Source organism: Panthera onca, chromosome E1 (genome assembly GCF_046562875.1).
Source record: "Panthera onca isolate mPanOnc1 chromosome E1, mPanOnc1 haplotype 2, whole genome shotgun sequence".
In the NCBI taxonomy this organism is placed as follows: Eukaryota; Metazoa; Chordata; class Mammalia; order Carnivora; family Felidae; genus Panthera; species Panthera onca.
The window spans coordinates 29,932,103-29,957,102 of NC_138352.1; positions in this window are offsets into that span (position 1 = coordinate 29,932,103).

Below are 25,000 nucleotides of genomic sequence, written 5' to 3' on the forward strand. Positions count from 1 at the left end.
TGGACTGGGAGACCCGGCGACTTGGCGACTCGGGATTCGAGGTCGACCCGCGAGCCGAGACTCGGGGCTGAGGATCCTGAGACGCGGGATTCGAGGCCGACCGGCACGCCGGGAACCCGCGGACCGGGCGACCCGAGACGAGGCGCGTGGCGCCCGGCGCTCGAGGTAGACCAGCACGCCGGGAGCCGGGGACCCGCGGACCGGGGGACCGGGGGACCGGGGGACCGGGGGACCGGGGGACCGGGGGACCGGGGGACTCGAGGTCGACCAGCACGCCGGGGGCCGAGGACCCCTGAGGCTCGGCACTCGAGGTCGACCAGCACACCGCGGCCCGGGGGCCCGGGGAACCTGGGACTCGAGGTCGACCAGCACGCCGGGGGCCGGGAACCCGCGGACTCGAGGTCGACCAGCACGCCGGGGACCGGGGGACCGGGAACCTGGGACTCGAGGTCGACCAGCACGCCGGGGGCCGAGGGCCCCGAGGCTCGGCGCTCGAGGTCGACCAGCACACCGGGGGACCGGGGGACCGGGGGACCTGGGACTCGGGGCCGACCAGCACGCCGGGGGCCGAGGACCCCGAGGCTCGGCGCTCGAGGTCGACCAGCACGCCGGGGACCCGCGGCCTCGAGGTCGACCAGCACACCGCGGACCGGCGACTCCGCGCTCGAGGTCGACCAGCACACCGCGGACTGGGAGACCGGGAACCGGGGACCGGGGACCGGGGACTCGAGGTCGACCACGCCGGGGGCCGGGGGCCGGGGACCGCGACCCCGCGGCCCCGGGGCTCGGTGCTCGAGGTCGACCAGCACGCCGGGGACCGGGGACGCTGGGATCTACGGATCTGAGACCCGAGGTCGACCGGCACACCGCGGACCGGCGACCCGGCGACTCGGGGCTCGAGATCGACCGGCACGCCGGGGGCCGGGGACACGATCACTTGAGCCCCGAGTCCCGACCCCTTAGCCCCGGGGCCGACCGGCACACCGGCGACCCGAACCCCGGTTGCCTGAGTGCCCGGGACTCGAGGAGACCCGAGTTCTACCAGCACGGCCAAGCCCCATGACCTGGGGATCCGTTGAGCTGGTCCCCGAGGTTGACCAGCACGCCGGACTTCGCCACGGCCGTCTACCCCAAAGTTTAGGAAACCAGTGGATCGCTAGCGACTCTGGGCCCGGTGAGGTCGTCCACCCGAGTCCCCGGGTTCGATGACGAGCGTTGACCCGCTGCCCCCCCCCCCCCCCCCCCCCCCCCCGGTGCGACCGCCCTGGCCCACGCCTGTCCTTTCTTCCCGTGATTTTTTTTTTTTTTTTTTTTCCTCCCACCTCCACTCCTGTCGCCGCTTCCCCTGATCGGATCGGCCCCGCCTTCGTTTGCATTACTATCCTTGACACCCGTTTCTTTCGTTGTAGCACTGGTGGGGGCTGCGTGACGGCGAGACGACGACCATCCACAAACGGTGTCTGGTGGCAGGAAGGAGGGTCTCGGTTAGGCGTCCATTCGATCCACAAAGCCCTCTTGGTGCGCCCTCCGTTCCATGTCCCCCTCCCCCCACCCCAGCCGGGAAACGCTACTGACCCAGGTGGCTGGGGACGAGACTGTGCGCCGGCGAGGCAGGTGCTGCGTCCCGGCCGCTCTGCTGCGATCCGCCCGTAGTCGTCACACACGGACTCCCTCACTCCACCACCGTGGTGCCCGGACGCCCCCTGCCTGTTGGTCGCTTTTATACTACCCAAAGAGGTCGACGGGGTGGACGGTGGGGCTTGAGGAAGCTGTCTGGGAGTACATGGATGGAAATAGGAACAGTTGTAGTTAGAAGGAATGGGAAGGGGTGGGGTGTGTGCGCGGGGGCGGGGGGGGGGGGGGTGTGTGTGGGTGGGTGTCTTCACGCGCGCACGGGAGGGGCGGAGGGGCAGAGAATAGGATCTCAAGGTCATTTTGGAAATACCAACCTGTGTTATTCTCCAAGCACCTTCAACAGAAGTATTTGGTGTAAAAGACGACCACAGAGGGACAACTCAAAACACCACCCCTGCGGCTCAGGGGCCCCCAGACAGACAGGGAGGGTCAGGACCGGTAGGACAGCAGAAGTGCTCCCCCACCCCGACTTAGATTTGAGGCTCTGCCAGACTCAGGCGGTGCTAGTCGCCCACTCTCTTGCCGTCGAGAAGGAATTCCTGTTCTCCTGTGGGGTCATGTAGTTCGGGGAACTTCCCAAGCCGCTCAGCTCACAAGAACACCTACGCCCAGTGTCATGGACTCCCTCCCTCACACTCGCCATCCCCCTCTGAAGCCCAGAAGGGAAAGAAAAAGAAAACATCGACTGCCTGCCTGCCCGCCCGCCCGCATTTACTATTCTAGGTGTTTCCTCACCTATTAACACTGGAAACACAACTCGCATGCCAAAATTCCCATCCTTGTAAAAGCGAACAGTTCAGGGGCACCTGGGTGCCTCACTCGGTAAGGTGTCCCAGTCTCGCCTCAGGTCATGATCTCGGGGTTCTTGAATTTCAGCCCCCACATCTGGCTCTGTGCTGACACCTTGGAGCCTGCCTGGTGATCCATTCTCTCCCTCCCTACCCCCTCTCTCTCCCACTCACTCAACTGGAATGAATGCATACGTAATAAGTAAACAAATGTATAGGTGTGTGTACACTTCAGCGGGCTATCTTAGGCTACTACTCACAAAGCTATGGGACCATCACTGTTCATTCCAAACTATTTCCATCACCTCAAAGAGAAAGAAACCCCACGCCCCCCTCTTCCTCACCCCCCCCCCCCAAGTACCTTAGACACTGACTCTTGGTAGCCCTGCAATGTTTCCAAACATTGGTGCTCCCCAACCTCCCCCCCCCCCCCCCCCCCGTCAAAGAACTCCCCTAATTCAGGCACTTCCGGGTTGTTCCAACACCTGGAACGGGGGGGGGGGGGGGGAGGAGGGGAGACTGGTGTGTTGGGACAGTGCGGGGGGGGGGGGGGGGCGGCACGGGACACAGAAGCACTCTGCCCCCCCCCCTTCCCTTTGCCTCTCTTCCATGTGGGGTTTCCTGAGGTGTATCCTTTGACGCCATCACTCATCTATGAGAAATGAGAAAAAGAGGACCGAACGTGGCTAGATCGTTTTCGATAGCCCGATACGCATACCCACACGCACGCCGAAAGAAATGAAAATTACAATCCGCTGGAAGGTCAAACAATGGCAGAGTGGTGCAATGAATGACGCTACACTCACACGATACAAGAGAATGCAGCTGTTACAGATTATGTTGGCAGAGAGGTTTTGGTAGCACGGGAATCCGCTTGTGGTGTTCCGATACTTCATGACAAGCGGTGGGAAACCTTCTACGTAGGGTGAGCTCTCTTGTATCCGAAGACACCAAATCATCATTTCAAAGGCTACGGGGGTGGTGAAATCGCTCTGGCTTGCAACTTCTTACCCCCTATGTTGTTCTCCATGATTGCATTTCAGCTTCCTCCCTTATCCGAGCCAACGACCCTGCCTGGTTTTTATGTATGTATTTCTGTTTTTAAAGAGATAAGTACGACATTGGATCCTAAACGGAGGCAGAGCTTTGGCTACTGGTCTCAGAAACGATGATTGTCTTTATTTGTATGGATCCGCCTAACTTTTGCCTCTCACGCCTTTCCTCTCGCTGCAGAACATCTTAAGATGAAGGGAGCCCGCTCAGGTGGGACCACCGCTTGTGGAAAAAGTCATCGGGGCAAAATAGTGAAAGCAGCGTCGATAAAGAATAGGTTACGGGTTAGACACATATTCCCGTTTGATCCCCACCCCCCATCGATCAATCACTTACTCCCCTTTGATACCATGTTTTGTTTATTCCTGTATTTGTGGATGGGTTTTCAAAGATTTTACTGTAAGCGCGCGCTACACCCAGCGTGGGACTCGAACTCGCAACCCACGAGATACAGTGGCACGATCCACCACCTGAGCCCACCAGGTACCCTGATGCCACGTTTTCTTTCTTTGCCTCCCTGCCGGCCTGCCTCTCTGCCTGCCTCCCGGCCGGCCTGCCTGCCTGCCTCCCTCCCTCCCTGCCGGCCTGCCGGCCGGCCTGCCTGCCTGCCTGCCTGCCTGCCTGCCTCCCTCCCTCCCTCCCTCCCTCCCTCCCTCCCTCCCTCCCTGCCGGCCTGCCTCCCTCCCGGCCGGCCTGCCTCCCTCCCGGCCTGCCTGCCTCCCTCCCGGCCGGCCGGCCTGCCTGCCTGCCTGCCTGCCTGCCTGCCTGCCTGCCTCCCTCCCTCCCTGCCGGCCTGCCTGCCTGCCTGCCTGCCTCCCTCCCTGCCTGCCTCCCTCCCTCCCTGCCTGCCTCCCTCCCTCCCTCCCTCCCTCCCTGCCTCCCGGCCTGCCTGCCTCCCTCCCCGCCGGGCCGGCCGGCCGGCCGGCCTGCCTCCCTGCCTGCCTGCCTGCCTGCCTCCCTCCCTCCCTGCCTCCGGCCTGCCTGCCTCCCTCCCGGCCGGCCGGTCTGCCTGCCTCCCGGCCTGCCTCCCTCCCGGCCTGCCTGCCTGCCTCTCTGCCTGCCGGCCGGCCTGCCTGCCTGCCTCCCGGCTTGCCTGCCTCCCTGCCGGCCGGCCTGCCTCCCTGCCGGCCGGCCTGCCTCCCTCCCGGCCGGCCTGCCTCCCTCCCTCTCTGCCGGCCTGCCTGCCTCCCTCCCTCCCTGCCGGCCTGCCTCCCTCCCTCCCTCCCTGCCGGCCTGCCTGCCTGCCTCCCTGCCGGCCACCCTGCCGGCCTGCCTGCCTGCCGGCCTGCCGGCCTGCCGGCCTGCCTGCCTGCCTGCCTGCCGGCCTGCCTGCCTGCCTGCCTGCCGGCCTGCCTGCCTGCCTCCCTCCCTCCCTCCCTCCCTCCCTGCCTGCCTGCCTGCCTGCCTGCCTGCCTGCCTGCCTGCCGGCCTGCCTGCCTGCCTGCCTGCCGGCCTGCCTGCCTCCCTCCCTCCCTCCCTCCCTGCCTGCCTTCCTGCCTGCCTGCCTGCCTGCCTGCCTGCCGGCCTCCCTCCCTGCTTGCCGGCCTGCCTGCCGGCCTGCCTGCCTGCCAGCCTGCCTCCCTCCCTGCTTGCCGGCCTGCCTGCCTGCCGGCCTGCCTGCCTGCCTGCCTGCCGGCCTGCCTCCCTCCCTCCCTCCCTCCCTCCCTCCCTCCCTCCCTCCCTGCCTGCCTGCCTGCCGGCCTCCCTCCCTGCTTGCCGGCCTCCCTGCCGGCCTGCCTGCCTGCCGGCCTGCCTCCCTCCCTGCTTGCCGGCCTGCCTGCCTGCCGGCCTGCCTGCCTGCCTGCCTGCCGGCCTGCCTCCCTCCCTCCCTCCCTCCCTCCCTCCCTGCCTGCCTGCCTGCCTGCCTGCCTGCCTGCCTGCCTGCCGGCCTCCCTCCCTGCCTGCCGGCCTGCCTCCCTCCCTGCTTGCCGGCCCGCCGGCCCGCCGGCCGGCCTGCCTGCCTGCCTGCCTGCCAGTCTGCTTGCCTCCCTGTCTCCCTGCCGTCCTGCCTCACCTCCCTCCCTGCCTCTACGTCCAACTGAAACATGAAGTCTGTGAGGTGGGAGCTGTAGCCATCCGGTTCTTCCTATATCCTGATCACAGACCATAGAACGATCTTTGCCATAGATTCGTGTTTTCAATAAATCATCTGTTCGATGGCTATCGATAAAGGAAATTGTCAACTTTTAACGGCTGTGGACCCTGCTCCTGGGCTCCCAGGGAAGCTAGGCTTTAACATTTACCAAGCTCCAAATGACCCTGCCAAACCCCAAAGCGTGTGCTCTGTTTCTGTCCTGAGCACACGTTGCATGTCCGCTTCATTTAAATAAACAACAACGACAAAAATGGATCAAAGGGGTCACTTGGCTGGCTGGCTCGCTCAGCTAGGTCAGGGGAGCGGGTGACTCTTCATTGCCAGGCTGTGAGTTTGGGCCTTATGTTGGGTGAGAAGAGGACATAAAAACAAAACCAATCCATCAGTCAGTCAGTCAGTCAGTTGAGAATTAAAAAGGAGCCTTCCAAACATACAGATGAGAAAATGGAAGAAAACCTCCCTGGATCCCCAAAGATTAAAGTCATACAGCTTTGCACATACTGAAAACAGAAAGTAAACCCTGTAAAAATTTTCTGCCGTGTCTTTCGTCATTATACCTCGTAACAACGACAACAACAACAACAACAACGACAACAACAACTCCTCCTCCTCCTCCTCCTCCTCCTCCTCCTCCTCCTCCTCCTCTTCCTCCTTCATCCATTCTATTTAAGAATTCCCAACACTGACAACTCTTATAAAGACCATCCAAGCACGGGACACAGAACTGCATTAGACCACATTCTTATGGCTACCTGGCAGACATTAGAACTTCCGGCCTTCGTGGTGACACCCCGAGCTCACTGGTGAGCTCTGCTTCCGAGTATTCCCGTGAAGCACACCACAAGCTCAGTCCGTGTTCACGGGACCACACTTAACAGATCGGGAACAGAACAGAACACACACCATACGGTGTTCACAGCAGCTGACGGAAGGGCAGGGGAAATACAAGTACCTCACACATCCAACTAACGGGGTTCTCTGAGAACAAAACTCTCTTTACGTCTTCCAACGTCTTCCAACGGGTGTGGATGTCCTTTGGATGCAGAAAACATTCGCATGTCATTTGCTATCGTTGCTCTCGGCACGCTCTTGCACCGAGCTCAAGGGACTGAGAGATGCATCTCACCAGGTTAAAAAAATCTATCCATCGTGTGCCACCGCCACGGAGTCTCTGCACGCACTCTCTCCTTTTCTCACTCACACTAGCCTTTCGTACTTCGGCACCACTGTCGGTCGAACACGAGGATCAGAAAACACAAGGTTTCAGAACTTCTAACAGCCTTCTGGTTACATAGCACACCCTTGCATTCATAGCATTGATACGACTCCGCGAAATAAAGGGTAGCGGATACAAACGGGACACCCACCGTCAAAGTCACAGCCTGTATGGTGTGAAGACGAATTCAAGAGTGAGAAAGCACGTAGGCGGAAATATTCCTTCCTATGGCAGAATATTTACAGCACTGCTTTCAATGAAGTGCTTCTCCCGTAAACATTTGAAATGAGATGAACGGCACAGATTCAATGAAGGCTTCATACTGTACTTGTGCATAGGAAGGGAGACAAGTGTCACAAACTAAAAACGAAAGCAAAAAGACCAAACACTGTGACACCATGATCTCCAAAAAGGAGGTTTTCCCGGGGGTGGGGAAATAATGTGGTGGGGTTCCAATTAAAACAAGGAAAAAAGAATGTACTTCTAATGAATGGTTTCCATAGTGAACACGCACAAAGAATTCACTTGACGAGTCCAGGGATACAATATTACAGGAGAAATCCTTTGATGTCCATTGTAGCCTGTGTGTGTGTGTGTGTGTGTGTGTGTGTGTGTGTGTGTGTGAGAGAGAGAGAGAGAGAGAGAGAGAGAGAGAGAGAGAGAGAACGAGAACCAATCAGGCAAACAGCAGTTCGCTTTCAAACACCTGATATTTCAACACTTCATGTAACAAAACTTCTAAAATTCATTTAGCTTTGCCTCTCTTTCTAAAGAAAAATGTCAAAAATAGTGGTGAATATACCCCACGCTGAACGTACTGATTCTGAAAACTCTCAGTATGGATGGGTTTTATAATACACTTAACCATGGGTGGGGTGCATGGGTGGCTTCGTCAGTTAAGTGTGTGACTGCGGCTCAGGTCATGATCTTACGGTTTGTGGGTTCGAGCCCTGCACCGGGCTCTGTGCGGACAGCCTGGAGCCTGCTTCGGATTCTGTCTCCCTCTCTCTCTGCTCCTTCCCCTTCCCGCTCTGTCTCTCTCGGTATCTCAAAAATAAATAAATGTTTAAAAAAAAAAAAAGAAAGAAAGAAAGAAAATGAAAGAGAGAGAGAGAGAGAAGAGAAGAAAAAAAGAAATACACTTACCATGTGTTTAGAAAAATTTGAATTCCTACCAGTCTATACCTACCCCGCTGTATAAATTCCCCAGCTGGAAGATTTAGAATCCGTGCTTGAGCCAAAGCCTGCAGGAAAACCGCTGCCTGACTCTGCATTTGATGGGGGTCCCCAACCGATGGCCGCACCTGATTTAGAACCACTATCGGAGTTCTTTCCAGAACCAGGGACCTGAGGAGGTTCCTCAACACATGACACATAGAAGTACCCTACGACCCAGCACTTTCACGACTAGGTACTTAGCCAAAGGATACAGGTCTGCTGTTTCCAAGGGGCACACGCACCCCAGTGTGCATAGCAGCACTATCGGCGGTAGGCAAAGTATGGAAAGGGGCCAAATGTCCATCGATGGATGAATGGATACAGAAGAGGTGGTATCCATCTACAACGGAGCAGTGCTCGGCCACCAGAGGGAATGAAGTCTTGCCATTTGCAAGTACCTGGATGGAACTGGAGGGTGTCATGCAAAGTGACATTCGTCCCTCAGAGAAACACATGTATCACAGGACCTCACCCGTGTGAGGACCTTCACTTCCCAAACAGAGGAACTCTGGGAAGGGAACCCGGGAAGGGAAGGGAAGAAGGGAAGAAGGGAAGGGAAGGAAAAATAACATACAAACAGGGAGGGGGACAAAAACGTAAGAGGCTCTTCCCTAAGGGGAACAAACAGAGGGCTCCTGGAGGGGGTTGTGCCAGGGCGGGGGCTGAAAGGGCGAGGGGTATGAAGGACTCTCCTCCTCAAACCACTGTTGCCCTATAGGCTAAGTACCTTGGGGGTACATTGAGAAAAATAAATTCAATAATAATATCAGAGAGGGCGAGGGTGAGGGCGAGGGCTACCTGATCATCTGCAAATGTAACAAAGGGAAAGTCCGGGAACCGTTTGGGAATGAAGCTGTCTACCGCTTCTCAGTCCTGGCAAAAGAACTGCTGCAGCTTATAGGCAGTCACGTCCCTCTGTAAGGCACCCGACAAACGCCTTCCTGCTTCTCAAAAGCTCATCTGGGCTTGGATGAGATTCAGGAAGTTTGCAGTCACACCATCGTTCCTTGATCGCATGACTTTCACCTGGGTTTCCTATTACGTAAAAGGAACACAGCCAAAACCCTTTGAAGGACTAGTGTGAATATCTTTCCTGTCCTGAACCAGAAGAACCTCTCCAAAGCTCCCAAAATACTCTTTCAGATCCTGTTCGGTTGTTTTCCACGGGAGACCCAACACTCTTAAATCTGACGTACCCTGGATGGCTCTCTTCACTTTCACTGCTGAAGAAGCAGGCACCTGTCTCGTCCCTTTTTCTGTGGCTATCTTTGGGATAAGTTGACGACTATCCGCTACCGGATTTCCCCAGCCAGCATCAGGGATGTGCAGAATGTCTTTGACCAGCCGGACACCTCTCATACGCTGAGACGCTGGATTCCGGTAGTGCAGTCCACGTGCTGCCGACAAACTGGGCTGTCACTGTGGACAGCAGCACTGTCCCGTCGTCTTCCGATGGCATTTCGATGGGCTCGTCATTCTCATCTTTGGTCACCCGAGTACATTCAGACACCTGCTCTTATTTCTCCGCTAGGCCGCTGCTAGGAAGCCTGACAGGGAACCCGAAGCGGCGAGGGATCCAGGAGCAGCCCAGCTACCGCTTCGCTCCCACGAAATGGCCGCCTTGTAACTCTTTACGGAAGAGGAAAAAACACCACCGTGACCGCCACCATTTAATAACCTTGCTCTAAGTGTGGAGAAAGCAACCACCCATCCCCAAAAGGAAACTTCGGCAGGCTACACGTATAGGACATATGGAGCCTATACTTGCAAGTGCTTACTTACATGGGAACATGGAAAGGTCACCTGAGTCCCTGATGGCCCAGATGGGGTTCTTTGGAGGTGTCTGAATGAGTTTTCTTGTGTGCTCCCTTAGAGAAAGCTGGCCGTGAGACGATGCAGCCAGAAACTAGGAAGCCCTTTGGTTCCATCAGCGAAGCCCCGGCTTTTGGGGAGGAAGGGACGCTCACGGAGATATCCCGGGCCACATTTGGTTTGTGGGTTGCCGCAGCTTTTGGCTTCTTTGCACCAAATTGGCTGTGTTCTCATTGGAAATGGAAAACACCTGCACGATGGGATCCATCCACGGTAATGCTCTCGTGCGATTGGATTTGTTTTTATAAAAGGGGGAGATTTGACCATTGGGTCTTTCGCGTCCTCTCCACAAATAGGAGTGAAACAGAGGCTGATGTTGGTTTGCATCTTGTTTGTGGATCTATGGCCACATAGATGTTATCCATGTGAGATGTTTTCTCTACCTCTGGATGCTATTGCTCACACCAATTTGTAACCGAGCTCCGTTACTGTGTTTCAAGGCAAGCTCTTGTGAACATTGGGCATTCTAACACTCAGGAGGATCAGAACAAACCCAAATGTGTTTCACATTCACGTGAACGGGGCATGGGTGTGGGGTGTGTGTGTGTGTGTGTGTGTGTGTGTGTGTGTGTGAAATTCTCTACATTCAGAGTTTTATGTTACTCCATAAGAAAGTTGCCTCACGGGAAGGGACACAATTGATGGCCCAGAGAGAGGAGAGAGAAAAATTGAACACACCTGCCCTCCCCGCTACACCCACACCCACACACCCTTTCCCAATAGTCAGAAGAATGAGGAAGAGGAGGAAGGCAGACAGATGCCAGTGATCCTAAACCCGCCCCTCCTCCTCCCCGAGCACAAGCGCCAAGATGGGTGCCCACCCCACGGCCTGCTCCTCCTTCACCTCTTCCACAGGGGGCTGAAAAGCAACCAGAGACAAAGCCACTTTTGCAGGAGGCAAAGACAGGAGACAGAGATGGAAGAAGAAGTAGGAGGTGGACGCGGACGCGGAGTTGGAGGCGCAAAAGAAAAAGATGAAAGAAACACAAAAAGGTGAGTCCAAAACTTTAAATCTGCCTGGGGCCTGGCCGGCGGCTCCCTGGCCGCCTCCCCCTCCCCCTGTTTCTGCATCAGTTGGTGTGGCTCCAGTGATCTCCTAGGCCATCCCCGGTGGTGGGGCCTCCCGTGTGAGCCTGATGGTGGGGAAACAGATCGTTTGACTTTTTAGTGGACACGGGTGTGACGTCTTGGGTACTAAGGGCCATGGAAGGGTGATTGCTTACTTAAAATGGACATATTTTCGGAGCCGTCGATATCAAATACAATGCAGATAGTTAGGTTTTATTCTTTGTGGTGGTGGTTGTAAAATGGCTTGAATTTGGTGCTCTCTGCATGACAAGCCTTTGGGGTGGGCAGCTCCGGTCATGGCCTTGCTTCCGTCCCAATACTGACCCTGTAATTGTGGTCCTCAAAATATACATCTCTGTGACCTTTACAAACAACATAACACGTTTTCTCCCTCGTTTTACAACAGGTATCAAAAACAAAATCAAAAAAACTTTACAAACACTTACGCCCTTCCTTGTTCCACTCAGACACGCACTCTAGGGTTCAGGCCCGAGGCAGGGGCCTAATCAGCTTTCATGTGACTTCAGTTTATGACTTCACTGGTACCCGTTGCAGTTTGTCAGCAAAAAGTACTTCAAACGATGGTCGATTTTGTCTCTCGCATACAGTGTTCGTGGGTGAATGTTGACAGGAGATAGGTTAAATACACAAAAATGTTTACTCGTAAACCTTTAAATTTTTTCCTTATACCATTTATTTTTGAGAGAGAGAGAGAGAGAGAATGAGAGAATGAGAATGAATGTCAGCGAGGGAGGGGCAGAGACAGAGGGAGACACAGAATCCGAAGCAGGCTCCAGGCTCTGAGAGGTCAGCACAGAGCCCCACGCGGAGCTCGAACTCACGGAGCTGTGAGATTGTGACCTGAGCCGAAGTCGGACGCTTAACCGACTGAGCCGCCCAGGAGTCCCTATTTGTAAACTTTTAAAATGGCTTCCCAAATCTTTCATGACCTGTAACTTCAAAGCTTTGCTAAGTGGTAAATTAGGTTCAGTTCTTCAGACATCTGAGTCTTTTCCACAGAAGATAAAATACTAAATTGTGAATTACTAAACCTACGGCGTTTTCTTTTCTTTGTTTGTTTTTTTGTTTTTTGTTTTGCTGTGTGTGTGTGTGTGTGTGTGTGTGTGTGTGTGTGTGTGTGTGTTTGGTCTTTGGCTTTATTCAGAAAAACAGTAAAGATACTTGGGTCTGTTAGTAAACATGTTTCATCGTTTGTTGTTTTTTTTTTTCCTTGAAGATTTGTTTTCCAGCCTATTTCTTTATTTTTAGGAGAGAGAGAGAGAGAGAGAGAGAGAGAGACAGACACACACACACACACACACACACACACACACACACACACACAGAAGGAGTCGGTGGGAGGGGCAGAGGATCCGAAGCGGGCTCTGTGCTGACAGCACAGACAGCCCAATGCATGGCTCAAACTCACGAACCGAACCGTGGGATCATGACCTGAGCCGAAGTTGGATGCTTAACTGACAAAGCCACCCAGGCGCCCGTTTCATGACTTGCTAAAAATTGTACAGTAAAAGAAAAAAGAAACAAAACCAAACACCACAACGTGTTTCTGAAAATGATGAGATACATTCGTACATTTGACAGTGTAAAGAATTCTGGTGTGTGGGGGGCCTGGGTGGCTCAGTCGGTTAAGCGTCTGATTTCACCTACGGTCATGGTTCATGGATTTGAGCCCTGAGCTGGGTTCTGCACTGACAGTGCAGAGCTCCCCCTCTCCCCCTCTCCCCCTCTCCCCCTCTCCCCCTCTCCCCCTCTCCCCCTCTCCCCCTCTCCCCCTCTCCCCCTCTCCCCCTCTCCCCCTCTCCCCCTCTCCCCCTCTCCCTTTCCTCCCAGCTCTCAAAATAAAGGAATTAACTTAAGAGGAAAAAAAGAACTCCATAAAAAAAAAATAAATAAAAAGAAGGCAGGCAGGCGGAAAAGAAGAGAGAAAATACACAAAATACTATATGGTCAATCGCTATTCTTGCTGTGCTTATGTCAATACTGAAGCCATGTCTGTTAACACTGGACTTATTTTACAAACAAATTAGTTTTCATTGGGCTATCTTTGACAGGAATGGAGGGGTCTCGATAGAAAAAGATTGTATTTCAATAGCTCTTTTGTGGATGTTAACTTCTAGTTCTGGTTAATTAATTTTCTTTGACTGTTTGTTGTTTGCCTTTAAAACTGGGCTGGATCCTGAATCCTGGTTTCCTCGAATATCTGACTATGACTCTTCAAACTCAGGCTTCCAATCCTCTCCCATCCTCTTCTTACCATCCTGAAGAACTCAAATGGCCCTTTTCCCTGAAGCCCTGCAAAGGAAAGCTGGACAACTGGAGATAAACTTCAGAGAAATTGCCACAGTTGTAGACAATCTGTGTGCCTGTTGCTCTATGGGCCATTCAGAACGAGACATTTGCTGCTGTTGTGTTTTTGTTGTTTTTAAAGTAGGCTTCACCACGCCCAGTGTGGAGCCCAACTGGGGCCTTGAGCTCACGACCCTGGGATTGAGACCTGAGTGGAGATCCAGACTTGAATACTGAACCTGAACCCACTGAGCCACTCAGAATCCCCCAAAATGAGACATTTGAACTACATGCCAGAAAAATCGGTCAGATTGCCCCCTGCCTGCTCCCACTCCAGCTGAGGATGCTTCGAGCCTGGCATCTAGACACCTTCTCACTGACCGCACTTGGGACTTAGACACTGGGTTTATAAGTTGTTCTACCCATTAACCCGTGGTGTTCTTTTCTTTCTGTAGAAGTACCTCTTATTAGTTACCTGATTGCTTGCTGAACGAGGAGGCAGAGTCAAAGCTAGTTCACAAACACTTGCTGCAACTGTATTAGCTCCTCTTTAGAAATAAGAACCCATATTTTATTTGTATTTTTATAAGTTTCTTAATATTTATTTTTGAGAGGGGGTGGGGGGGAGGGAGACCCATAATCTGTAGCTGGCTCCAGGCTCTGAGCTGTCTGCACAGAGTCGGATGCGGGGCTCGAAATCACGAACGGCGAGATCCTGACCGGAGCCAGAGTCCAATGCTTAACCCACGGAGCCACCCAGGTGCCCCAGCAACAAAAGCCCACATAAACAGGGGCACCTGGATGGCTCAGTCGGTAGAGCGTGTAGCTCTCGATCTTGGGGTTGTAAGTTCGAGCCCAACGTTGGGTGTAAAGGTTACCTAATAAGATTTAAAAAAAAAACATAAAAATAAAATCAGACAGCAATTCACTTGGGTACAGTAAGAGGCCCTTGACCACCACAACCTTCCCCCCCGCGCCCTCCCCCCACAAGGTGGTTATAACATTGGGTTTGACTATACTGTTACTATTCCTTAGAATACACTTGGGGAGAAATCTCAGGATATGATGCAGTACCAAACTATGCAGAAAAATACCCAAGATCTCAGATAGGAACTATCTCTGATTCCCCCCACCCCCCCCCCACCCCCAATTAGCACAAGGGAGCAAAAGTTGTGACCTGCACCCTGTCAAATCCTTCCCTTCCAAAGCCCCTGCCACACCCTAATTCGGCTTGAAATAGTTTCAGAAGGTGGACCTCCATCCCTGTTCCATAGAAGTGGAATGAGGGATCGACAATGGAAACTTATAAAGGGGAAGAAAACTTAACACCTCTGACTCCATGTTCCTTCGATTCCCTTCACAACTTCTGTGTAGCCCTGCACCTAGGCCTGTGACAGGTGAGATTTACAGAAACTGTTCTCACCGGGGGAGATAAACGGATAGCCCTAGCCCGAGCCATCACCCATCATCGTCCCTGTTCCTTACCATTGGGAAATGATCCAAACTCCAGAGGCTGGGGGTGAGTGTGGGGGGCGGGGAGTGGGGAGTGGGCAATTGAAACTGTGCCACGGAGGGTTAAGGAGGCTGACGCTCGCTCTCTCTCGCAGAGAACCTAAATCTTGTTCTTCAGGGAACTATTTGCCCCTAATCAGCTATTGTGTCTTTTCAGGTCCCACAAACAAACTCTAGCTGTCTCTGAAGAAGCCTGGACTCAAGGTCCACCGATATGCTTGCAGCCTATAAGCCAGCACAGCCCTGAGAGAAAGAGCCTAAGTCCCCATCCAGGTTATACCAGCTCTCGGGGCATACCCACAGCCCCTTCTCCGTGTCCTAAGGTAACCTCCTGACATCAGGGACTAAATTTTGCCTCCTTCTCATGTTAAGTCTCCGCCCCTAAGCAAACCTGGGAATATGCATGACAGGTATGTTTCCTCAATGTGGGTGCTCCATCTTTCCTCATCAATAATCACAGATGTGCCTTCCCTTTTATCAACAGGTATGTAAAGGATTCTTGGGATTTCATTCTTTTGTCAATTGAAGTGTATTCCAATGTTGCACTGGCTCCTTCAAATTGTCCTTGTTGAAAGTGTGTTGCTGTCCCTGTCTCTCTGTTAAAAATGCTTTGCCAAATACAAAGGCAGACCATCTGAGCCAAGCACATGAACTATGTCTGCTGGTCAATGGAACTTACAGAGAACATACGTCACTTTTGAGTTTCCCACCATTTATGTTACAATAAGTTCACCCCAACGAGGAACCCTAGGTGGTTCAAAGACATATATGTGTGTTTACAGACACACACACACACACACACACACACACACTCTCTCTCTCTCTCTCTCTCTCTCTCTCTCTCTCTCTCTCTCTCTCTCATACCTAGCAAGGAGGGACACACCCAGGGCAGACAAGACAGTCACCTGGCACTGAGGGACATAAAAACATCAGGTTGATCGTCCGTGATTTCTGAGGAAAGATTATCGATCAAGACGGGGAAATGATAAAGGAAATTCTAAACTTTTTATGTTGGTGCTCTCCCAGGGAAGCTATACATTTAATATTTACCGAGGTCAAAGGGACTCCAGAAAACCTCAAAGCATGAGCTCTTTTTCTGTCCTGAGCACAGATTGTATGTCTGGTTTGTTAAAAAAAAAAAAAAAAATTTTTTTTTCTTAAACGTAACTAACTAAAAAAGGGGGCTTCCAAAGGCGGCTTATAAAGATAAGGGAAACAAAAGAAAACAATACAAAAACCTTCCTGGTCGCCATAAGATTGAAGTCATACAGCCTTGCACATACTAAAAACAGAAGATAAAGTCTGTAACTTTCTGGAATGTGTTCTTTCTCCTCATGATGATTCCTAACATCTGCGGCCAACCCCCCCCCCCCCCCCCCCCGCCCCCGTGCCCTGTTTTTCCTTTTTTTTTTTTTTTTTTGGTAAGCTGTATGTATGCCCAATGTGAGGCCTTCCCCAGATGACTGACTGCTTTGTGAAGATTGCGTATCCCCGTCAGCCCTCCTAACTTGGGCTCCAATGAAACTCTTTTCCTTCCTCTTTAAAATTGTTTTTAAAAAGGCTCATTCATTTTGCATCGACATAGGGTAAATGCTATAAAAGGTAAGCAAGACATAGTGAGGGGACAAACTGGGAAAGGTGGACAGCGTTTAAAAGATGCTTTTAAATGCTACACTTCTTCCTGCCTTTCCTTCACAGGTAGGAGGACAGCACCTACACCTACTGTCGTTGGCAATGGTCATCGGCCTGGAGAGGAAGAAACCATTCCATAGTTTTCCACACGGCGGATGAGAAGGCCCTCTCGGACCAAATCCAGGAATTCCCTTACTGTGAGCCAAGGACCGGTGTTTTGTCGTTTTCCTTTCAGTTGTGGTTAGAAGTAGACATCACCTACAATTGAGATTTTTCACCATATATAAGCGTAGAGTTCAGTGGTATTAGGTGCAACATTCACATCCTCCTCGTTGCGTTCTCTCTTTCCATTCCATTTGTTGTAGTGTTTTAAGATTTATGTTTTTGATGTTTATTTATTGGTTTATGGGGGAGGTATGGGGGGGTAGGGAGGGAACCCCAAGCAGTCTCTGCACTGTCCGTGTGAGAACCCAATGCAGGGCTTGGTCTCACGAACCCTGAGATATGACATGAGTCAAAATCTAGCAAGCGTGGGATGCTTCACCCACTGAGCCACCCAGGCACCCCACCGATTCCATTTGTTTTAAAGACATAAACGTTGCAAACTTTTTTTTTTTTTTCAACTTTTATTTATTTTTGAGATAGAGAAAGAGCATGAATGGGGGAGGGTCAGAGAGAGGGAGACACAGATTCTGAAGCAGGCTCCAGGCTCTGAGCTGTCAGCACAGAGCTCGACATGGGGCTTGAACTCACGGACCGTGAGATCATGACCTGAGCCCAAGTCGGACACTTATCCGACCGAGCCACCCAGGCGCCCCACAACCTTTTTTTTTTTTTTTAAGTTTGTTCATCCATTCCTTCATTCCTTCATTCATTTTTCACATTCTCTTCACTCGATGTGGGACTTGAAGTCACAACCCTGACAGAGATCAAGAGTCCAAGAGTCGCATGCTCTTCTGAGTGAGCCAGCCAGGAGCCCCTTCCATTCCATGTTTTGAAACAACCCCAGGATCCTGACTCAGACTCCCAATTTGACTGATGAGAGCCCCGCCCACGCCCTCTAGGCCATCTGTGGGGCTGTTTCATGTGTGTCCATCTTTCTTCCTCCTTTTAGTGGCACGTCAAAGGTTGCATGTGAAACAGCCAGTGCCTGTGGAATGAAACTGTACTCAGTTTCCCTTTGGAAGCAGGTGGGAGAGGGAGGAGAGGTCAATGGCTAATCAATAGAGTGTTAGTGTTGCTTTACAGGAGTGTGCCCGCTGGGACCATCGCCCGGGGTCACAATTGTCCCCTGTCAGGCCTCCCCCACCCTCTATCCCTTATTGCCCCATGCCTGTGTTTGGCCTCTGAACCCTAAGACACCACCATCACGTGTTTCATGCCACCCTCTGACTCTGACTCGGCAGGCCACGCCACGCCACACCATGCCGCTCGCTCGCTCGCTCGCTCGCTCGCTCGCCAACTCCCTACCCTTCCACGTACCTGCACCCCCACCCCTGGAAGGCATTATAGTAAGATATCATCCTCCACATCCATGATTCTCAAATGGTTTATTGAGGTTTCCTGGGTTAGGAAAAGGAGGGGACACTCTTTGCTCCAGAGAAGGCAAGTTCTTCAGACATCATCTTCTCCCCTCCCCCCTTTCTCTCCCCCACCCCTTCTTTCTTTCCCTCCCCCCCTTCCCTCCCCCCCCCCCCTTCCCTCCCTTTCCTCCCTTTCCTCCCTTTCCTCCCTTTCCTCCCAGTAGTTCAGAAACTGCAGCCTAAGGGTTGGGGGAGTTGAAGAAAGCCATTCAATGCAGAGAAGCCCCAGGCTCAGACTTTAACAGAAAGCTTTCTGCATTTGAACGAAGGGGTTGAATGAGGCCCATTGGAATGAATCGCCCTGAACCTCCCTTCCACTGCCACTCCCATCCCCGCCCCCCACCCCTCCCCCACCCTCACCCCCACTCCCACCCCCACGAGTCCTCCAGTGGTTTGGGGAACTGAAGGCTGCGGGTGGGCAGGGGGTGGGGGCGCATGCATCCTAAGCGGCAAAGTAGGCCCCTGGTCCACAGGAAAAATACAAACTCTATGTACCGAAATCTGTTGCGTCTGTATACGCCGATAATGACACCGCAGAAAGACAAATTAGAAAAGAAAAGAAAAAACAAACCCCAAACAACCCAATCCCGCTTACAATTGTACCAAACATGATAATAAAGAACACGAAAAGAAATAAAGGAACAAAGACACATCCGGCCACGAGCGAGCGGGTCTCCCTGTACGTCAGCTACTTTAGAGAGTCCCTCTCCTAGAGGCCCCTTCAGCTCAATAGCGGGCTGCACAGGTGTCCCTGTCTCTAGCCCGATTCATCTTGGTGCGAGCACCCTAAGTGGCCAAGGAGGCCCCCGGTCCACGGGAAAAATCATGCCTGGGTACAGCGGAGTTGTGTATCCCGGGCAAAGCGGTCAAGGGGTTGGCGAGATGTGTGTGGAGGGGAGGAGGTATCTGTTCCGGGGCCGCCCTCCCGGGGCACCGCTCTGGCTGAGAAGAGGGCAGTGGGGCGCGGCCTGGACCCGGACGACAGTTGCTGCCTGCTGCTGGGCTGAGGGCTGAGGGCTGAGGGTAGTGGGGCAATGCCCACGCTGGCTCCTGCGACGCAGTTCGTCCTGGGCACCTTCTGTGGTTTCTGTCGAGGTGCCGGTTGCCGTGATGACCGAGGCTAAACTCCCCTCTCCGCCTGGTTGTTCAGACGCCCGATCCTCCCGTGTCCTCGGTACGTGGACTGACCCGCACCCTCCCATCCCACCAGACCCCTTGTGCCAATATTTCCTGTTTCAGAGTTCTTTCACCTTGTCCGGAAAGTAAACAAACCACACTCACAGATATCGACCCCTCGAAAGAACAAAGAGACGTCCAGGCACGAGCGAGCGGGTCGCCCTGTGCCTCGGTGTACTTTAGAGACTCGGTCTCTTACAGACACCTGAAGCTCAACGATGGGCTGCGGCGTCCCTCCCTCTCTCTGGCCCAGTTCCATCCCGGGACGAGTCCCACGGTCTCTTTGCGCGACGACACCACCGCTCGCTCACGTGAGCCGGAGGCAACGTGCTAATGGACCGGAGGGTGGCACTGTAGATTCAAAGTGACCTACGCACCAAAGCGTCCGTCAACGTGGTGTCCGGAAACCTTGGACGTTGCCGTGCCCTGGATGAAATCGTCGCTCTGGAGACTCGGGCACGTGTCGCCCGTCTTCTCTACGTTCTTCCTACCTTTAGTCTCCCTGTGTGTGTTTGCCCGACATCTTGCCTGATGGTTCACGAAGGAATGAGACACCCATCCGGCAAGAGCTGATGCTCCGCTCACCACGGCACGTGACTGACGGAAAAGAATACGCACGGGCCCGCACTCATCTTACCCTTCGTTCTCCACCGTGTCAGAAAAACATGTGGCCTGCCTTCCTCCTGTCCAAAGCCAAACTGGAAAGGAAGACTTAGATGTAAAGGAAACATTAGAGAAGCTTTCAAAAAGCAGCAGCAAGCAAGCAAGCAAGCAAGCAAGCAAGCAAGCAAAGTAAACCACCCACCCCTACCCTCCTGCCCAGCAGGTGCAAGAAGCATGCACGGAGCACTCTCCTCCTTTTCTCCCTGGAAGTGCCCCCCCCCGCCCCCCCCCCCCCCCCCCCCCCCCCCGTCTTTCCTATGCCACCAGGGGAGTGACATTCTTATCCTCAAGGACAGGGGGAGAAGTGGAGAGAATTCTAGAGGAGAACAGATCTTGGTTGGTTGGTTGGTTTTAAAATCCTCATCATCCTTTAGCCTCCCCACGTAGTTCAGTTAGTCGTCCACCGTCGCTTCTCCTTGTTCAACCCAATATACAAGCGTTTAGGTTTGGCCACTTCTCAGGGTCTTGGTTTCCTCAGGAGGGGCTCTACCTGTCACGTGAAACTTGTAGGAAATCAATTTGTTGGCTCCTTGTACGGTTAACCTGTCTCATGTCAGTGTCACCCTCAGGGTCACCTGCAAACCCTAAGAGGGTGGAGGCATAGGGTGTGTCTCGGTGACACCTTCCTTTTCCCTGCGGGGGCCCACCCCCCCCCTTTGGACTGTAGGGTCCTCTGGGAACCGGGACATTTTTTAGTGAGTGGCTATTAACTCCTTCCGTTCTCCATCCCCCCCCCCCCCCCCCCCCCCCCGGCGCTACCGCCGCCCGTAGTGGTGTTTATTGAGGACAGTAATGGTGAAAGCCATATTCTTGTCGCTTGCCACGCGGTGCACTTGCACCCATGTTCCCCGTACCTGTTTGTGGTCTTTGGACTTCGTCGTGGCCCCGTGCGGCGAAGGACTTTGCTTAAGCTTTATCCGTGGTCGTTCGTTTATCCATCACCCTCTTTCTGTCCCCCCCCCCCCCCCGCAGCTTGGTTTGTTATGTTTCCGAGAGAGACGCTCCCCCGCTTGACCCAATAGAATAAAAACGGCTCGTCCGTCCGTTGTTGTTCTGGGAGTACTCTCTCGCGTGGTTTCGGTTTTACCGTCCGTCTCTCCCTCCCTCCCTCCCTTCCTGCCCGCCGAAATGTGTCTAAGTCCTCCCGGGAGCGCGGGCGCCGCCTGGGCCGCTCTGGGCCGCCCGTGCCCGGCCCGCCCGGTGTGTGCGGGGAATTTTCCGCGCACGTCCGCCTCGGCCGGCCGGGGAGTCGAGTGGCCGGTCTGCCCCCCCCCCCCCCCCCCCGCCTTTTCAGCGGCAGCCGCCCCGATGCATTTTTCGAGTGTCCCTTGGGCTGCCGGGGTCGCGCCGTGCCGGCCGGCCGGGAGCTCCCGAGGCGGACGCCCTCCGCCGGCCTGGGACCGAGAGGCGGCATCCGGAGTGGGCCGGGACGAGATCGGGCGGCCGGGCCGCCGGCTGTGCGCCCTCTCGGCCCCGAGATCGCGAGCTGTCCCCGCTGACGTTTCGGTCGGTTGTCGGGCGCCACCTGGCGGCCGCTTTTATATAGCGTCTCCCCTCCGGAGCGTCGGCGACGTCGGCAAGGGATGCGATTCGGCCGCGGTGCCCGGGGCGGAGTTCCAGAAGGCCGGCGACGTTGGCGTGATCGTCCCGCTGTCGTCGGGACGCCGGCGGCTGGTGCACTTGCCGGAGATTGAACCTCCGGGTATATGGGGGAGTAGCGGCGGCGCTCCCTGGGAGCGAGCCAGGGTGGGGGGCTGCCCGGACGGGTCGACCAGCACCCGCCGGTGCTTTCCTCCCCTCCCACCCCCCCCCCCCCCCGACCGCGGGGACCGTCCGGGGCCGCCACCCGGAGACTGTGGCCCCGTGGGTCGCTCGTCGGTCCTTCCCTGCCAGGCGTCTTTTGTCTTCCCTCCCGCTTCGCGGTCGGGCCGGGCTGGGCCGGGCCGGGCCGGGCCGGTGAGGACCGTCCTGAGCCTTGAGGGGAAGCCCGCGGAGGGCGCGATGGGCCCGGGCGTGGGCACGCGTGGTGCTCCCGGTCGTTGGACCCGATTTTCTCCCCAGATTTTCCGAGGCCCGCTGCGGAGTTGGGGACCGGGCCGCGAGGGGAAGCACGTATAGGGCGCCAACGCCGGCGCGCCCGCGATCCCCGTTGAGGTCCGGTCGTCGGGGGCGCCTCCGCGCAATTCAGACCCCCCCCCCCCAAAACAGTCCCAGCCGGGGGTCGGGGACTGGCATGGGGCCGGTCTTGCGAGGTCCGGGGAGGCTTCCGCAGGCGACAGCGCGGAGTGTTTTATTTTTCTAAGTCCCGACCCGGAGACGACCCGTGGACGGGCGAACGTGTAACGGGGCAGGGCCTACCCGGCCATCCCCCCCCCCCCATCCCGCGATTCCCCGGTCGGTCGGTCGGTCGGTCGGTCGGTCCCGGGGTCGACCAGATGGCCCCCGGGGACTTCCGGGGGGGGTGGGGTTGCTTGGCGGTGATGGGAAGATGCTTGGGGCCCGTGGCCGGGCCAGGGTCCCAGAAGGTCCCAGTGACCTGTGGCTCGGCCCCGCCTGCCAACGCGGTTATTTTTGTCTCCTGAAAGAGGTACTTTTTGCTGCCAGGTAGGTGCTGACACGTTCTGGTGTGGCGGTTGTCATCCTGTAAGAGAGACTTGGGCCTCGTCGCCGCTGGCTGGCGTGGCTCCGGGCTTGGCGGTGACGCCGAGCCGAGCCCGACTCCGCCCTTTGCCCGCCTGCTTGCTCGAGCCGTCTGCCTGGGCCTGCGCGCCGGCTCTCGTGCATCCAGGTGTGGTTCAGGCTGTGGCGCCACCTCCGGTCTCTGGCACCCGAGGGCGGCGTGGGGAGGCGGCGTGGGTCTTCTACCCCGTGCGCTCCCCGCTGCGGGCACCCGGCCGTGGCCGTGACAAACCCACCCTCGCAAGGCTCCGTGCCGCGTGTCAGGCGTTCCCTTTTCCCCTTGTGGGTTGTCCGGCTGCCTGTTCCCTGGGAGAGGTGGGGGAGGGGTGCTGGCGAGGCTGAAGCAGGTCCTCCTCTGGTCGCTGTCCTCGCCGGGCGTTTCCCCAGCCCCCTCCTCACCCCAGGACTGCCTCGTGTGGCGGTAACCGATCGATGTGGTGATGTCGCGTTCTCCCGGGCCGGGCCTAAGCCGTGTCAGACGAGGGACGGACACTCCTGGTGAGTGGGACCGCTCTTCTCGTTCTGCCTGCGGGCCCCATGCTCCTCCTTCCCGCCTGTGGGCGGCGCGGGGGGTTGCAGAGGGGTGCGGACTCCGGCCCGATCCCGGCCTCCCGTCGCTGCGGGGCCGGGGTCGGCTGACGCAGCGGACACTCTCGCTGGCCTCTCTTGGCTGTGTTGTGGTGGGCGGCCTCCCTGTGGTGGGGGGGCTGCACCCGACGCCACGCTGCTCGCCGCCTGGGCGTGCTGAGCGCGTGGCGCCTGGCCCTCCGTGGTGCCCCTGGAGCGCTCCAGGTCGTCTCAGGTGCCTGAAGCCGAGTGGTGGCGCCGTTCCCTGTTCCCAGCGGACCCCCCTTTGGGTCGCCGCCGTTGGCGGAGTTGCCCGAGGTGGGCGGGTGGCAGAATCGGTGAAGGGAGGCACACCCGTTCCCCCCGCTGCGGGGAGCGGGCGCCTTGTCGTCCCCGCCCCGCAACGGGCCGCTGTTGCCCGGAGGGGTGCGGGGGGCTGACTTGGTGGGGCGAGTTGAGCGATCGTGGCGGGCCGAGCCGGCGCCGTGGCGCTTGGCCAAAACTCCCTCTGAGCGAGGACTGTCGGTTTCTTGCCCAGCGCGTTGCTGCCGGTGTTTTGCCTCGGTTTTTCTCGGGCCTCACCCGGAGGCGCGGCGCTCCTTCCGGGCGGCGACACGAGCAACCGCGCGTGGGGAAGGCAGGTGGCCCTCGTTGTGGGCCCTGACCGCGAATGCTCAGGAATGCCCTGTGTCACTCCGTTGCCGTGGACCTTTCTCCCCCGCCCCGGGCCCTGGTGGCCCCGGGAAGAAACGCCTTTTATCTGGCGGGTCCCGATGGGGGGGACGAATTGGGTGGGGGGCGGTGCGCCCTTGGTGAGAAAGCCTTCTCTAGCGATCCGAGAGGGTGCCTTGGGGTACCGGAACCCCCCAGTCGCTGCCCCCTCCTGTGCGCGTAGTGGCCACCTGTGTCAGGGTGACTGCATGCCCTTGTGCGTGTTAGGCGGAGCCTTCTCTCCCGCGCGAGAGGAGGTCTGTCGGCCCCGCGGTGGGGCCGAGCGCCGCTCTTCGCCTACCGCGGCCTGCGCCTCCCCCCTCTGAGTCGGGGGAGGGTCCCGCCAGGCCTGGCCGGTGTCCGGTGCCGGGGCCCGTGTGCCTCGGGCGTGTGGTGTGCGAGCGCGCGCGCACGCGCGCGGCGTCCCCCCGCCTCTCCCGTGGCGGTGTGTGTCCCGAGGGGCTTGGGGCGCCCCTGCGCGCCCCGCCCCCCCCTTGCGCCGCGCGAGCGGCGGCTGTCTCCCGCCCGCCTCCCGTTCCGGGCTTTGCCGCTGGCGGGTGGCGCGCGGGCGCGGGTCGGGGCCGCGCCTGGCTTTGGGAGGCGCTTCCCTGGGGCGTGGCTCCGGGATGGACCGAACGGATGGAGGTTGGAGACGGGCTCCCGCGGCGGGGGTCCCGTGGGTCCGGACCCCAGCGCTGTGCGTTGTGGGGGGGGGGCCTGGCTCGTGGGGAGGCTCGCTAAGGGTGCTGAGGCCGGCTGGCGCCGCGGGCGTCGCGGGACCGCCCTCGTGCTGGTGGCGGTGGGATCCCGTGCATGTTTACCCGGTGGCCCGGCTCGCGTCTCCGTTGGCGCGCCCTTCCCCGAGCCCGTGCCCTCCTCCGCGCACGCGCTGTCTGGTCCTCGCTTCGTGCGTGCCCCCTCCCCGCAGCCTCCGGCCCACCTTCCGTTCTGTGCTGCTTTTGGTTCCCACCCTGCCTCGGCTTGGACGACCGAGCGCGCGTCCGCCTCTTCTCCTCTCCCTCCCCCCGTCACCGTGTCGGGACCGAGACCAGGCCTCGCCGTTTGTCGGGTGCCCGCCCCCCGCCTTGGGCCGCTGTGGCTCTTGGGGGGCCGGGTCCCGGGCGGAGTGCTGTCGGCCCCACTCGCGTGTGAGTGAAGGAAGGGGGGGAAGAAGAGAGAAAGGGGCGCCGGCTGCGCGCGTCGGGGGTCCGGCCGGGGTGGGTGG